Consider the following 8420-nt stretch of genomic DNA (forward strand, 5'->3'; position numbering starts at 1 on the left):
AAATAGTTGTGCTTGGCGGGTGTCGAGGCTCTCTGTGGTAAAATCCTATAGACTCTGTCCCTCACTTCGTCTTGAAAATGGGAATATATAACAGCTTAATTCCAAGCACAGAGTTGTGACATACTGTGTCAGTCAGTTGAGGAGTTTGCCACAGGCAATTTGTTATAACTAAAAAGTTCTGAAGTTTGCAAATGAGGTGCTTTTCATGTAAATTGGAGTGAATGTAAGATTATCCTTATGCTAAGGTCACTCCCACTCCCACACAATCCAATGTGCTTTTGGAGAGGGACAGAAGCAGGAGAGGAGGAGGAAGGCAAGCAAACTGCAGTTCATCTCATCTCTGCCCCAGGGAGGGGGTGGCACATGTCTCTGTGGGTTTCTTCAGGCAGTGACAGCCACAGCTCTAAACTGAATGAATAAAGGGTGGTTGGCAATGAGAATGACTAAAGAGTTGTTTTTGTCTGAATGCAACAGAAAGAAAAATTTTAACATTTTCATTCTTCTTTCCTTAATTAGCATTGGGAAGCCAAATGCAATTCTCTACCAAAAACAAAAAACAAGATACGCGTGCACAGCAGGGAGAGATGATGAAAGTACCATCTTTATGCTTGAGTGTGTCAAGGGCTGTCAAGATGGCCATGGAAAGATTGGGACTTTCTGAAAACTTTGTTGTTAAAGAAATGTTTTCTCATTGATGAATAGCTAGCCAAGGCCAGAGAAGCAGCATGCAAAGTAGAAAAAAATGCTTCTGTATTTGTTTATTCAGAAAGTTATTTTTAATTCACTTGCTTGTAACTTTAAGAGGGAGATTCCCGTCCCAGCCTGTTCACTGGTTGGGAAAGGTCTGCTCTTACAGTGTTGAGTTGACATTTCCTTTGTTTATTGTTGCAGCTCCAGTTAATGCTCTTGCTTGCTGGTGGGCACTTAGGGTCACTGTCTGCTAATGAGGTCAAGGCCATGGAGTATAAACCTAAATAGGACAGTTAACTCATTGTATTTCATAGTTATAATCTGGATGCTTAATCCCAGATAGACAGCCTTCAGCCCAACCTCTAGTGGAGAAGCAACTCCAAACAGTGTCATTTCAGTGTATATATTGGTATATGAATCACAAATCACTGTAATTGTTCAAAGAATAAATATTTTCCTGTTTAAGGACAGCCCAATCAACAGTATCCCCAGCTTTCAAGCTCTTCCTATTGTTTATATGGCCGGTCCTCCCTGCTTTTACAGGCATCTTGCCCAAAATGACTTTTGTTGGCGATTAATAGCATAGGCGCGTCCTCTCATTGTGCAACAAACCTCTGATTTCAAATGGTCTTTTTTTTTTAAAGGAATAAATTTTTTCAATGTTTTTGCTTTTTTCTCTTTAAAAAAGTCACACATATATGCATTGTAGATATAGTAAAAAAATGCAGAAAAATATAAATTAAACCTCTTTTAGTCAATGTGGGAAGAGTTTTGTAAAGGAACTATGACTGAATGATAAAACAGCTTTTATCCTTAAGCGATTTGATTAAATTATGGATAGTCCTCTTATTAGATTCTATATAGTAGGAATGATTCATAACTATCTCCTCATGCCATTTTTTTTTTACCTGGTTGTTTATTTAAAAAATCATTATGGCTGTTTTCTCTTGCATAAATGTCAATCTCTGCTGAGGAATGCCCTCAAATGCTTTATTACAAGTCGTAGTTTAGAATGTATCCTTCTTTAGAAAACTACTGCCAGTAAATGTCACTGTCCTTGAAATAGAAGGGAGAGACTATGGTAATTTTGGAAATTAAATATTTCAGAAAAATGTTGCATAAATAAGAACAATAATATTTACCACTCGAAATCATGCTGTGGACCTTAAACTTATATAGCGCTGTATGTCAATTATATCTCAATAAAACTGGAAACGATTTATACACACACAAATATTTACCACTTGAAGGGCTTAAAAGGAATTAGTGAACTTGAGCAGATAGGACTATTTATACTTAACACCCAAAATCTGTAATTATGAAATACCCCCACAAATCATAGTTGTGAAAAGCTTTATTTCAAAATGTGTAATAAACAAATGGATTTAAATCATTTTCATCTTTCTTGCTTTGCCTTGGTAGCAGCACATTTTAATTATATTTCTATTCTTAATAAGCCAAAGTGGTTGGGCAATTGGTTACAAGTGGTTGGACAATCGATCGCATCTCACATTTCTACATACATTAGGAAAAAGAAACAGACGTTTCCACCACTCTAAAGCAGAAATACTTCTTTAGCATAAGATGATTTTCAGTTCCGGTAGAATTCTAAAATTTCCAAAGAAAGGAAGGCAAGAATAGAACGGGGGAGAAAGGAAAGGAGCAGCTAGCATCAAGTTCTTCTTTAACATAGAAGAGCTTGGTAGGGAAAGGGTCTGTGCACAGCCGGTGATCAACTCTTCCTTTGTAATTGGGAGCCTCCCACAAGGGTGAGAGTGTGCCCTACAAGCCCTGAGGGAGGGAAACGATCCATCCACCCATTCTGACTTGGGAAAAAGTGACCTGTTGCCAGGAGATGGGTACCTTGGCTAGCATTGCCTGGTCAAATGTCAAGCTATGCTAAAGAAAGTTAGGGTTCTTGACCTGGAGAATTGCAGAAAGGTGGAGACCCTAGAGCCTTACATTTCTGAGTTTAGATGAAAGTGTATTAACCAATGTAAATACAGTCCAACACCCTCTCCTTATGCTTCATAAGGAGGCTTGTGTGCCTTAACTTCTGGAAGGAAGAGTGGCCTAGGAAAGAACCAGACTTGTTTTTCCCCTGTTCACATACAGATTTGCTGCATGATCTTGGATAAATCACTACATCTCTCTGGGTGTTTAGTTTCCTAAGAATATAATGCAATTCTTTCCAACTCTGACACTCTATGATTCTCTTCATTCATGAGACTGCTGCTGACTAGTCCTGTGAATGTTATGCAAGCTGAGAATGGCTGCTTGTTGGTTTCTTCAGGTTTCTTTGGAGCCCACAAACTCCAAGTTTTATAATGCAAGCAAATGCATATACTACTGCTTTATTGTTTGCTTATTTCATTTTACTCTCAACAATACTAATATTTACCTTTTTGACTGTGGAGGCAACAAAAAGTTCATTTACATAAAGAAATGACAAATCACTCAAAGATTCCCTGAAGTCTCCTTTCTATATGGGTGGTCATCAGCTTTTCATCTTCAAATAAGAAAGGAGCAAACCTCTTCTTGTCCTAGCTTGTTCCTCTTTCCATGTCCATCAGATTTGTAAATGATGCCTCATTCAATTCTGGGGCTCAAGCCAAAAACTGGAAGAGATCCCTGACCCCTCGCTATCCTTCAACTCTCCTGTTCAATCCATCACCAAATCCATAAATAGTTCATCCACTTCTCTCCATCTCCAATGTACCAGGCCTTGCTCAAGTCACCACCATCTCTAATCTGAACTAGTGCACTAACTTCCTATTGGTTTCTCAAGCCCACTCCCTTGTCCCATTTCGCACCCATTCTCCCCACTGTAAAGTAATCTTCCTAAAATACAAATCGGATCCCTCTCATATTTAAAACTCTTTAAGGGGCTTTCCATCGTACTTACGATGATGTGCAAAACCTTCACTCTGGTGCACAAGACCTTATGCCAACCCTCCAGTCACCTTTCAAAACCCTCTCCCATTTGATTGCTACATTCCCTTCCCAGCACCATCTCTACCTCGAAGCCTGCCCCTGGCTGGCCATGATATGCTCATTCCCATCCTTCATCTGGCTAATTCCTATTCATGTTATAGCTCTCCACTTGAATGACATTTCCTCAGACAAGCCTGCCTATCTCTCCCTCCCCAGAGAAGTCGTGTCCCTTTTACAATCATCACAAGTTGTAATTACGTGTTTTATTGTTCACTTACAACTCCCTCCCCCATGAGGTCCCTTGAGGAGATGGACCACGTCTGTTTTCTTCATCACAGTATTCCAGTGCCCACCACACTGGCCAGTCCACTATCAGAAAATACTTGTTAAATAACTGGCCAAGTGAGAGCCCTTTAGCAAAAGTTCTTTTCTTCTAGTCATTTTATTTCCACATTATAAGCTATTTTCAGGAGCAATTCTGCAGATGATGATTTCTTTGTACATTTTTCACTTTTTCAAGAGCTCTCCCTATGCAGAGCCTTTTGGTTTTGGAGTAGGCAGGCCTTATTTGAAAGTTGCCATTTCCTCTTCACATGCAACCTCCTTTGCTTAAGGATGCATAAGTTTAAGACTTCGTCAAGGGCAGGTTCGTCATCAAGACATAACAGGATGTTTAATAGCAAGGGCTCCTATGCCCTGAATTTGGTTCTGCCTCTTTCTAGTTACCTGACTTTGGGCAAGTAACTTAGCCTCAATATCTTCAACTCTAAAATGGGTATAATAATAGAACTTAACTGATATGTTGTCTTGAGGATTTAAGGAGGTAACCAATGTGAGACGGTTAGTACAATGCCTGAGAAATAGCAAGTGCTTACAACATTAGATTCTATTTAGTAAGATGTTTCACTGAACCTCAGAAGGGAAGTCCGAATGCTGAGTTCTAGGGCTGGGGAATTTCTTGGGAGAAATCTTTCTTTGTTTTCTGTTTGCCTTCCCATCACATATACTTTGTGGTCCCAAAAGGTGGCAAGCAAACATGTGACAGGCTTCAATTACTGACCCTATTCATTTGAAGTCATAAGCAGGTCTGAAATGTACATGCCAGCAGTATAAAATTGTCAATGACCATAATTTAAACCTCACTTAGATGAATCATAGTTAAGAATAACTAATATTTTAAAGTCAAGTCACTGTTTCCTAGAGAGTGTTGATGCACTGGCATTCGATGACAGCTCAATAGAGAGTCCTTGTAGGCAGGCAGTAGGTGATGTTAACCTTCTAAGCAGCAGCCACAGCACACCCAGTGCCAGGGTAGGAAGAGGAATTTGACATTCCACTCCTACCGCCCTCCCCCACTTCCCAGCTTCAGCAATGTGGTTTTTAAATGAGAAGTTCATCGCCAGTGCTCTGTGTAGGTGGTGGAATGGAAGGAGATGAAATGCAAGCTTTATTTTCTCGACTGCCTGTCAACCAATTCCCCACTTTCCTCTGATTTTCATGAGTGATGAGGTCATCCCAGCGCAGGAAAATCAAACTCCTATTTTTCAAACCCAATAAAGGCCGGCATTGTATGGCTACATAAACAGAGGCCAGACGGGTAGGGTGGCAGGAACACAAGTGGCCTGCCCTCTGCCGGTCGCCCGAGACATTTGTGTCCTGCGCTCCACCGAACAAGGACAGGGAGGCGGAGAGGGTGCGTGCTAAAATGTAAGTTAAAATTAGATCAATAGTCAGCTTGGCTCTCTCAATCAGTGCTTGGCAGGGAGAGCGTACAACCATCTATTTATAAGCTAAACCCGGCATTATCTTCCTCTTTTAGGACGCAAAGATCCATTACTGCACGCTGCAGGGGAGAGGGTGCTGCAAGGAGCTGTTGCATGCCACTTTACAGCCTCTCTGGCTGGCCTCGGACTTCATCCAACCTTCGACCCTCGTGGGGTGGGAGTGGGAGGATACACTCCCGCAGTCGGAGCACCCCCTGCTCTCTCCAGGACTCTTTCTCCCGGCATGCCCACCGAGGACTCACTCCCGCCCATTCCTTACCTCGAAGGAATCCTTAGTCTTTCAACAGAGAGGGCCAAAAAGGCAAATCATCAGGCGAGCCCCTGTAGATGCAGAGCGCACGCTGGCTGCTTCTAATCATACAGGGCTTGACGAAGGTTTCCAAAACCTAGTCCCCCCACAGGGCTGCATTACTCAGTGCTTGCTCAAACAATTGTTGCTGTAAATAGCTACAACCCTCCCCTCCCCTGTCAAAGCTAGGCTGAAAATGGATTTACAGCAATCTGATCGCCTAAGGCCTTGGTGAGATGAACCCACCTCCATCCAGCCGCTAATATCTTGGGATATCTGGGCATTCCCAGGCCCATTTGCCACAATGGGTAGAAGTCCCCTCCAATAAAAGGACACACCTAGCACTTGTGTTAAAGTTGTTAAATTGTTTTTAGTTTTTGAAAGATGCTACAGAAAAAGAAGAAAAATCGGATACAGTGCAATGTCCTGGTATTTCTGGACAAATATTTCTGGGGTAAAATAGACATTGTAGTCATATATATAGCATATTTTATATTATATAGTATATATTTATATTTTTTCTTAATTTCTGCTTTTCTTTATGTTATCACTCTCTTTAATAAGCATGTACTATATTTACCATAGAAAAACTTTAAAAACACAAAGGATTTTTGTAAATTTGATATATTTAAAGAATTAATTTATTGTTACACATAAAAGGATTTTGAACTAAAGATAGAAACGGAAATATTCTTCATTTAGAAACAACGTTTTTCCTCTTCTTCGAATTCTTGTTGGCTTGCCTTGAAAATATCTCCTGCATCTGTACCTTTCTCCCCATCTAAATGGCTCCCATCTTAGTTACAAGTCACCATTCATTATCCTGCACCTAAATTACAAAAATAACATCGTGTCTGGTCTTCCCAGATTCACTTTTTCCCCACTGCAGTTTATAAGTGCTCCACATAGCAACCAGACTGCTCTTTTAAAATGTAAATCAGACAATAACTCTTGTCTTTCTAAAACCTTCCTTGACTTCCCGTGGTACCTCATTTAGACCCCAAATTCTTCACCATAACCCAAACGTGGTGTGTGATTGGCCCCCAGCCACCTTGCTCCCTGTTTCTCCCCTCGTCTCACTTTCTCACTTTTTGTCATTGCATGCTTCCACATGCCACCTTCTTCCTAAGCTTCAGACTCACTAATTCTTAGCACTTGCTCTTTCTCCACTCTGTGAGGAACTCTCAGATCTTCTTGAAGCTGCCTTGTTTTCATTGTTCCAGCATCAGCTCAGATGTCAGAGACCTTAGCTGACCACCTCCTGCCCCTCCAGAACTCATTATCACATTACCCTATTTTATTTTCAACACAGCCATCAACTGAAATTGGTTTGTTTATCCATCGGATTATGAGCTTAGTCCCTCTTTTAATGCATCTGAATGAAGGCACAAAACAGGCTCTCTATTTTTCTTGTTCACTACTATTTGTTTGGGCTCTAGAACAGTCCCTGGCTCATAGTTGTTATTCTGCATATATTTATTGTGTGAGTTATTGGATGTGGTTTCCTAGTATTTCTAGCATTATGCATATTCTGTCTTAAATTTTAGTTATTTTTATATCCATATGCTTCCTCTTCTCAATTGTGAACTCCCTGAGGCAGGATCATGTTTATTTCATTTTATTTTCTGTGGTCTTATGGAGTCTGGCACAATACAGGTGTTTAATACATTTATTGGATTAAATAGCAATAAGTGAATGAGTAATATGACTTTACCCCAGCCCTAGCTTTCAGCAGGAAAAATGCAAAAATATTATGATATTCAAAGGGAAAATTTGTTGCTTTAATCCTTATAACACCACGCACACTCACACATACATTTTTTTTTTTCAATATTTTCAGAGAACATTCACATCCATGATTTTATTTGATCTTAATACCAGCTCTGTGAGATGGGCTTTATGATTTACACTTTACAGATGTAGGAACTGAAGCTTAGGGACGTTATTTGACCTGCTTGTGCTTGCACAGATAATATGAAGCAGAGACAGGGCTAGAGCTTATTAATTTCCAATACTCACAAATATGCACACATAAAAGCATACACACATACATGCCCACCTTCACCAATATCCTCTCTCCTCAGCCACATTTACGGTTTGGGTCGAATGGGATCATAAATGCAAAGTACCTTAAATGCAGTCTATATATAATAAATTCCCAATAAATGGTCATTCCTTGCTCTTGCCTACACTACGGTTGCCATAATCTCCCCATCTCGATAAAGAAGAATGTGTCTATCTTTACTTTGTTCTTTTTCTTACTGACCTGATCTCCAGTGTCTTCCTTATTCTGAAATTTTAATACATAAAGTTAATTAGATATCTTCCCAGATCTAGAAAATAGTAAATGGATTTTACTGACTGCGACCTATTGCTCTTTCATCTTTGTACTCTGAATACAAAGCAATGAGAAATATTTGTTAATGCCTACCAGAACACAGCTCAGCTTAAATTATACAGTTCAGAGTCAATGAGGAAATGGCACATAAAATGCCAAAGCTTATCAATCATAAACAAACACTAAACATAGCACAGACAGAGGGGTCAAGTAATGCGCAAAATTAGTTTTACAGTAGACCAATAAATCAAGAACCCATTCTGATCATTCACTCATTCATTATTTATTGAGTGTATTTTACATGCCAAGCACTGTACTAAGTGTTGGGAATACAGAGGCAAGCAAAAACTGTTGAGATCTCTGCTGATATGGGTCTAATAGGAAA

Source organism: Pteropus medius, unplaced genomic scaffold, assembly GCF_902729225.1.
Source record: "Pteropus medius unplaced genomic scaffold, Ma_sr-lr_union100, whole genome shotgun sequence".
NCBI classification, from domain to species: Eukaryota; Metazoa; Chordata; class Mammalia; order Chiroptera; family Pteropodidae; genus Pteropus; species Pteropus medius.